General features: G+C 44.8%; 1 long non-coding RNA gene across 1 annotated transcript; it reads left to right on the top strand.

Moving 5' to 3' along the window:
• Positions 1–26: 26 nt before the first annotated feature.
• Positions 27–7379, top strand: LOC310673804. Its single transcript, XR_014509243.1, has 3 exons — positions 27–803; positions 4974–5158; positions 5705–7379. It is a non-coding gene; the product is annotated as an uncharacterized lncRNA (long non-coding RNA).
• The last annotated feature ends 640 nt before the right edge of the window (positions 7380–8019 follow it).

Below are 8019 nucleotides of genomic sequence, written 5' to 3'. Positions count from 1 at the left end.
AGGGGGCTTCGAAGGGGGGTCGGCGCAGTGGGGCGCCCCAGCGCAGCTCGTGGGGCGCGGGGCACAGCGGGCGGGCTGAGGCGGGAGAAATAGAGCCGCGCGGGACCGGGCTGCCCTCCGGCTCGAGACACCAAGGGCGCTGGAGGGGCGGAGAGTTGAAGGAAAGTTAAGCTGCGAGGGAGGCCTTTCACGAGAGACCTGCTTTATTTCAATCTTGAAAGGTGACCTGAGGCTCCTCGTGCCGAGGGCGAGACCTCTGCTCCGAGCCACCCGCAACAGCCTAGCAACGACTCCGGCCCCCTCCTCTCCTCTTTTGCCCAGCCGCTCTCCCCACCCACCCAGTGAGGGGCTTTGCATTATTCATACTAATTTGACTCCCCTCATCATCTCGGCAGGTTTCTCTTTGGAATTACAGATTATTATTATTTTTCTCTTCCAGCCCCTGCATAACACGGCTGGCTCCTCAGGGAGCGCGTTTTCCCGCCCTGCCCGGCCACCCCTCGAGGCGAGGTTATTCGCGGCCCTCTTGCCCACCCCATAAACAAACAAATCAGGCTCGGTAGGCTTTGTGACCCCACCATTGCTCAGTTTTCTGACTGGGATGATATGCCCGGGAGAGGACCCTGCTTCTTTCCTCTCCCAGCGCCTTCTGGGAGCGCACGAGCAGGCTGTTGCAGCAGCCGGAGCAAGGAGGGGCGCGGGAAAGGCGCGAAGGAAAGCCGCCGGGCGCAGCCGGCCTCTGCTGCTCTCCATGTGCGCAGATCTGGCTGCCCTTCTTCGCGAGGGGGCGAGAAGAGCGCAGAGTAGGTGGTGGTGTTTTTATGTTTGTCTCCGGCAGCGTCTCTCTCTCTCCCCCCCCCCACCTTCTCCACCCCCATTTCAGTGATCAATACTACAGCTATAACTGCAACGCATTTAGACTGAATCCTCCTCCCACACTCTGGCGCATATTCCAGTCCCGTATGATCTGTTATGCAGGGAATAGACTGGGAAGCACGTGACAGGCCGTATTTATATGGTGCTTCTAGAGTTCTCCGTGCAAAACATTTTGCAGGCAGATTTCAATAATTCTTTCCAATAACCTGGCAAGGCTGTATCATTTTTCTCATATTAGTGACAGCATTCGGTCCACACACTTCTTTAAGTGCCGCCTTAAAACATCTCTGTTTTCCCTGGCCTGCTGAGATTTTAATATGCAATGCAATTGGTATGCATGTTTTCTTGGAGGTAACTCCCACTGTGTTCAGTAGGGCTTATTCCCAAATAAGCCTCCTCCGTTGTCTTTCCTTACCTCCTCCTCCCTTCCTTCCATTTAGTTAAACAACACGCTGGCATTGTCATGGTTCATTCTGTTTTACACTGGGCAGCACCTTGCTTTCTCCAATGGCCTTAAGAAATAACAAAATCATATTATGTCAGAGGCACGTTTTGGAAGAAGACTTCCAGGTCTGCAGCTCAGGCTCTTTGTATTAGCATTATGCTGCACTAGCTCTTAATGTAATTTGCATTGTTGAAGGGAAGCTAGTGCGGACAACCAGTAGCCACTGGGAACCCAATGGAACCAACACAGAGCTTTTGAAATGAGGAACATAAATACATGGAATATTATAAATGCTGCAGTGCTTTTCTCATGCATGCCATTCTATAATCATGGCAATATTACACAATGGTTTAATGAGTAATAATGCTAAACAGTGCTAAATAAATATTGGATTTGTGGTCTGGTCGCGTGGATCTATCTGACCTATCATTAGAGTGCCTGGAATTGCTATGAAGGCACAAGGCAGTATTGGGGAATTCCAAGTCTGAGTAGCTCAGTTTGTTAGAGCATGGTGCTGATAATGCCAAAGTTGCAGGTTTGATTCCTGTATGGGACACTTGCATATCACTGCATTGCAGGGGGTTGGACTAGATGATCCTCAGGGTCCCTTCCAACTCTACAATATGATTCTATGTGTACAACATTTTCAGGGATGGGGAAGAGGCGGGTCCTCTCCGTCAGTTTCCTAAGGGCATTCTGCCCCTGGCAGATGTAGGTAAGCTTATCCTGTGCAACATTGTGCCAGGCTTTTCTGATAGTAAGGGTTGGTTGTCCAGGAAGTAGCAGCAGTGGAGACTAGTGCATTAGGGCAAATAAGGCATTGCCCCCAACAACCTCAGTCTGCCCTCTGCTAATCCCCACCTGCCTTCTTCCTTACAGCTACCAATCCTGGGAGCAGCTTTCTCCTCCTTAGTCTCAGTTTTGACTTTGTAGAGAGAATGATGAGGACAACACAATAATTAGTTGGCTCTGCCTGTCGTTTGCTCTGGCGCCACCTACTGTTCACCTCCCTGCCTTCCACCTTACCAGGCACCACTAGTGGCAAGTTGCACAGATGCCTAGATGAGTAATATACCAGGACAGACAAAGAAGAGAGAGCAGTTCTTCACACAGAGCATAGTTAAACTATGGAATTCACTCCCGCAGCAGTCAGGGATGGCCACCGACTTGGATGGCTTTAGACAAATTCATAGAGGTTGAGACTAACTGGCTCTACTCCATGGTCAGATATAGTATGCTTCTGAATACCTGTTGCTGGAAATTGCAGGAGCGGAAAGTGCTGTTGTGTGAGCTTCCCAAAGGCATCTGCCTGCCCACTGTGAACAGGATGCTGGACTACATGGGCCACTAGCCTGATCCAGTAAAACTATTGTTACATTCTTAATGGCAGCAGTGCTTGAAGCCACTGTTGTACCACTGTAAATATGCACATCACTGTGTCAGAGATATAAATGTGAGTTAGGATTCACCTTGCATTGAATGGAACTTCTGCCCTGAGACCTGCAGGTATCGGGTGGTATATAAATTTATTAAATAATGATAATGATAGGCAGCTTTCAATGGTACCCTAGACTATATCTAGCAATTTCTTTTTCACTGATAAATTTCAAGAAATGTGCCCCAGCAGCAGTAAATTTTGTGGAACGGCAAACAAAGAGAAAGATGGCTAAGTTTTTCCTTTTCCAATTGTGGATTCATATTATAAAATCATTATTATTAATCATTCATATTTATAACATTGAGGTCAAGGAGAATTTGGCACTTACTACAGCAGCCAGAAATGTATCCTTTTGCATGAAATGGTTGCCCTCTGAAAACAACTAGGTTCTCAAAGAAGAAAGAGACCAAAACTGCCTGTTCTGCCTCCCCCTCCCTTTTAATACATTAACACCTTTGAGATTGACAGCAATTCAGAACCAAGAAGACTAACTGAGCTGGAGACCTCCTAGCACTGACTCTGAGATGCTTGCTAAGTCTATTTGATCCTAGCTTTCTACATGTATTTCTTACCCACCAAGCCTCTTGCTGATGGTAATCCAATTATTAAAAGTGCAATGAAGAGAGAAGCATATTTATTTTAGAAATGGCTTCGCTACCTGGAGGAAGGAGGAGAGTTACCTCATTTGTGCCCAAGAAGAGTATCTGCTGTATATCTGAAAATTCAGTGAAGCTGCTGTGCAAACAATGCACAAACAAACAAACACCCTTCGTTTTACACTGCAGTAAATCATAACAGATTTCCTTGGTTTTTACGTTTCTTTTCCTAAAGGGACCAGTTTGTTTTCACCTGCGGGGTTTGTTGTTGTTGTTGTTGTTAATTTAATTTAAAACCCGTTAGGCTCTGCTTGCCTCACCAAAGGCCACCTTTCCCCCTTCCTAAGGTAAAACATGCTCTGTGTAAATGCCAGCAGACCAGAACCAGCCCACAGAATGCTCTAGGGTGCTTCTCTCCTTCGCTGGCCCACCCTCTTCCATGTTTACTGCTTGTTAAACAGGCTTAGCCTCAACTAGTAGAACAGATTCCAACAGCAGGATAATTATCTCCCCCCCCCCCACTAAATAACGATACATCAACAAACGGCTTTTCAATGCAGAAATCTATCATCTCAGCAGTTTCTCCCCCCTTAACAGCTGAATTTGTTTATTAGTTTAGCATAACGCAGTCACAGGAGATAATTCTAAAAGAGGCAAAGTATTACTGCTGTTAGCACATTGAAAGCATAAGTCAACTCCTAGGAGGCAAGGTCCCTTCGGTTCCCCCAATGAAACATTTGAGCACCGCACCCCTCAAGTTAACAGGCACTGCCATCCAAACGGTATGCATGTACCACATCATCTGCTCGATTGGCACCCCTGATTGAGAAAAAATAGTCCGTCTTAGGTAGGAAAGATTGAACCCTGTGGCCTGGGACAGCTTTGCATTGTCTCTTCCTCAACTGTTGAAACTTGGCCACTGAGTTCAAGCTCTACATTGGTAGCTGGTTTGTTTTCAGGAATCTGTGCAGCTGCCCTGCAGGGCTCTTAACACAGGCCTGCAGCAGTGTTTTTCCTAGGCTAAGAAAAGAGAAGAAGCTAGAAGCTTGGTTGTACCTAACCGGGGAAGTGCACAATGCCTGAATACAGTGCACTTTTGCAGCAGTGCAGATAGTTGTGCTGTTCCAACACCAGTCTGGGGGTTACTGTATGCCAGTACTCATTCACTTCATTTCAACACCAGTCCGGGGGTTACTATATGTCAGTACTCATGCAATGTAAGAGTTGTCATTGGTGCAGACACAACCCTTGTGGTTCTCATCACCAGACCCTTCCTTACCTGTATTGAGCATCCTGCGGATACTTCCTCAGAAGCAAATCATTCTTGATCTCAAGGAGATTAGTTTGCAAATAAATGTCCATAGGATTAGTGTTCAGTTGGTTTATTCCACTCATTTTTATTCAGGCTACCAACTTTTGTTTCTAAGACAAGTGAGTGCACATTGTCGCCATCAGTTAAAGTGTATGTCATATACTCTTAAAAGTTCCACTTCCCAGAGTATTCATGCTACTACTGATCCAGTGGTAGAAGCCATTGGGGAGTTATATAGAGAGAAACTAGCTGTCGTATACATGAAGAGATTCTTCCAAGTCAACTGAATGGAACAATGTTTTTTAGTGCTCCATTTGCCAGCAAACACAAGCTCTGCTGAATCTAGCCAGAGTTTGGACCCCGGGATTAATGTCCTTTGAAGGAAAGTTACTAGGAATACTTCGCTTCATTAAACAGTGAACAGTTAGCTTCTTCAGTATCTGGGCTGACAATTGCAACTGTCATGGCAACAGACAGCAAGAGACGGTGAGGTATGTGATGGTTCTAGGTAGTCTACTTTCCCCCTTCGTACATTTGCCCTGTAACACTTTTCTTCCTGGTACTGATTTCATGTGGAAATGTAGGCGAAAATGCCTTGCACCTCACTTCCAGACACCTTTTCATGACAGGTTGGTTTCCCCTCTAGCTCCTTCCCAAAGAAAATCCATTAGGCAGTTCTCCAGCACTTGCCCTCGCTCAAATGAACATAGTGAAGTAATGCCTTTGAGAACCTTCCCTGGGGATTGCAATAAGAAATATTCTCAACAAACTCTGCCCGATGGCATTGTGTTTTCCATGCTCACAATGCAGTGCTCAGAACCCCTTCTGAGAAACCGGTTGGGTCTACTGAGAATTTGCTACAATCCTAAGCATGCATGCTTGGAATCAGTGGGACTTCTGAATAAATATGCTTAGGATTGGAGGAGCTGCTTTTGTTTAATGCCTGAAAATCAGAAATAATCCTACCATACACTTTCTTCCTCCTAGTCTTTTGTCTCTTTAGAATCTGGACTCTTTGTTTCTTGTTCCTGCTTCAGTACTATATTCTTGGGTGTTATCTTGAACAGCGTTTTGCAATAGAAAGAGTTGGAACAAGCCGTTACCAAACAGATCTGTTGAGAGCTAACTCCGCTGTCATCCATTGTGCCAGAAGCACACCCGCAAAATGAAGAAGGAAAAAAGAGTGACCCCACGTTGCCCTGATGAATAATTTAATTGCCTAACTTAATTGCACAAAGAGCTGGACAATAAGGAACCATTTGCATTTTGTAAAGTGTTTTGAAGTGCTCCTTGCTGCCTTGCACAAGTTTAATTTTTGTTGAAAGTGCTCCATTAATTTGCTGAACCCTGAGATAAATACACAACCAGTGTTTCAGAGGGATTTTTTGTGCCATTCCAACCTACCCAATGCTCCTCAGATTGTGGGTGGGGAGGGATGTAGTTCAAGGTTGAAATCCACAAAGTACCTGCTATTCATATTCTTTTCAGCAGGGTTGGTACAAAAGCAGCACATACCGAGGTGGATTGCCTACATATCTAGTGGTTTGAGTACTGTTGCTGTCACAAAGGTGCCAATTAGGCTGGCGATTTTTGTAATGTGGATATCAGTTTATTAGGACAAAGGCTGAGACAGTAAACTCACAGGAAAAGGAATAGCTATCATATGTTAATGACTTCCTACCGCTACTGACCTGAAACAAATTAAAACCAGTGATGCGGGCATTAAAGCCTTTCTTTCCTATCATTAACTATACCCTGAAGCTATCCCGTCCCCCCAATATTCCTCTCTCCTGTCTTCTTTTTCTGCTTTGTCCTTCTAAATTGGACCTGAGTGACAGTGCACCAATTTAGCCGCAATTCTTGATAATTTGGGTTGTGCATTCATTGAAACCAAGATGAGTAAGACATGGAGTATAGTTAACTGATTTTTTTTTTAATCTATTCTTGGCAGAACTGTTAATAGGTAAGCTGATCCAATTGTGTTGGGAATAATCATCTGTCAATGTATTTATTGTATTTAGTTATTACTTTTTAAATGGGTGGCATTAGAGGTTATGAGCGGCTTGTTTTGTTTTTTGCTTTTGCTGTTTTGATGGCGAGGCTAATCCTTTCTTCTCTTCTTTTTACCGCTCTCCTCAAATGCCCCATTCTTTGACACAGGGGAAAGTATATCTGAAGGCAAGTGACAGACAGAGGAATTAGGATTGGTTCTTATAACAATGAAAAGGTTACTACTTGGAACATTTTTATCTGGAATATTTCAGAGGGTGCCTGATTCTGAGGGGGAAACTTTTGTCAAATTTTCTCTCTGAGGCAGTGCTGCCTCAGCTCCTCTTCATTCCCTCCATGTTCCATGAGTTTCAATATATATAGGGGAAAACAGTATTCAGTACAGTGGTACCTCAATTTAAGAACAGTCTGGTTTAAGAACGATTTAGTTTACGAACTCCGCAAAACCAGAAATAGTGTCTTGGTTTGAGAACTTTACCTTGGTCTAAGAACGGAATCCGAATGGTGGAAGGGCACTGGTGGCAGAAGGGCTCATTAGGGAAAGTGTGCCTTGGTTTCAGAATGTTTTCGGTTTAAGAACAGACTTCCGGAACGGATTAAGTTCGTAAACCGAGGTACCACTGTACAGGCAGCGACTGATTTACGCACGTTCAAGTGATGCACAACTGTGTGTGCACATTGCAGTGACGGGGAAGTGGGCAGGGCAGGCTTATGCATGCACTGCTAATGTACATGGAGGTCAGGAACGTAACCGCATGGCAAAGCAGTCACTGCCTGTATAAAGTCTGTGTTCAATGTTCATGAAAAACTGATTTTCTATACGTTTTCTATTTTGGAATCTGTGAGTGCGGTTGGTAGGGAGAGCCCCTACACTGTTCTTTTACGAGCCTTTTAAAGAACAGAAACTTCTGCACTGTGGCCAAAGCCAATTGAACTGCTTTTTAAGGTATCTTAAGTTGTATCTTAAATCGGACTATCGGTGTGACTCACCCTGGGGACTGTTCCAGGAGATTAAAAATTGCACAGGCTACTGGCTAGTCAGAGCTACTCCTTTAACAAAGCATGCAGTAGAGAACACTTTCTCTCCCATATTCCTTATGCACTAAGCAAACCAAAAAAAGGGACAATAAAATTAGGTCCCTTTTCACTAGATCACCATCAATTCAAACCTTGAGGAACAAAAAAATGACACAAGGTGCAAAATTGGTTATGAGGGAGAGAAAGGGACTCTGCTGCACCAAGAGTCAGGCCTTTGTGACCTCGGTGTGCGTGTGATGATTTCGGACCTAATTTGTGCATTCTCCTAACACAAAAGAAGTTCCTGCAGCTCCTAAGTGATCTT

This window comes from Podarcis tiliguerta (genome assembly GCF_965153285.1).
Source record: "Podarcis tiliguerta genome assembly, chromosome: 3".
Classification (NCBI taxonomy): domain Eukaryota; kingdom Metazoa; phylum Chordata; class Lepidosauria; order Squamata; family Lacertidae; genus Podarcis; species Podarcis tiliguerta.
The sequence above is the reverse complement of the archived record's forward strand: the minus strand, read 5'-3'. Positions and strand labels throughout refer to the sequence as shown.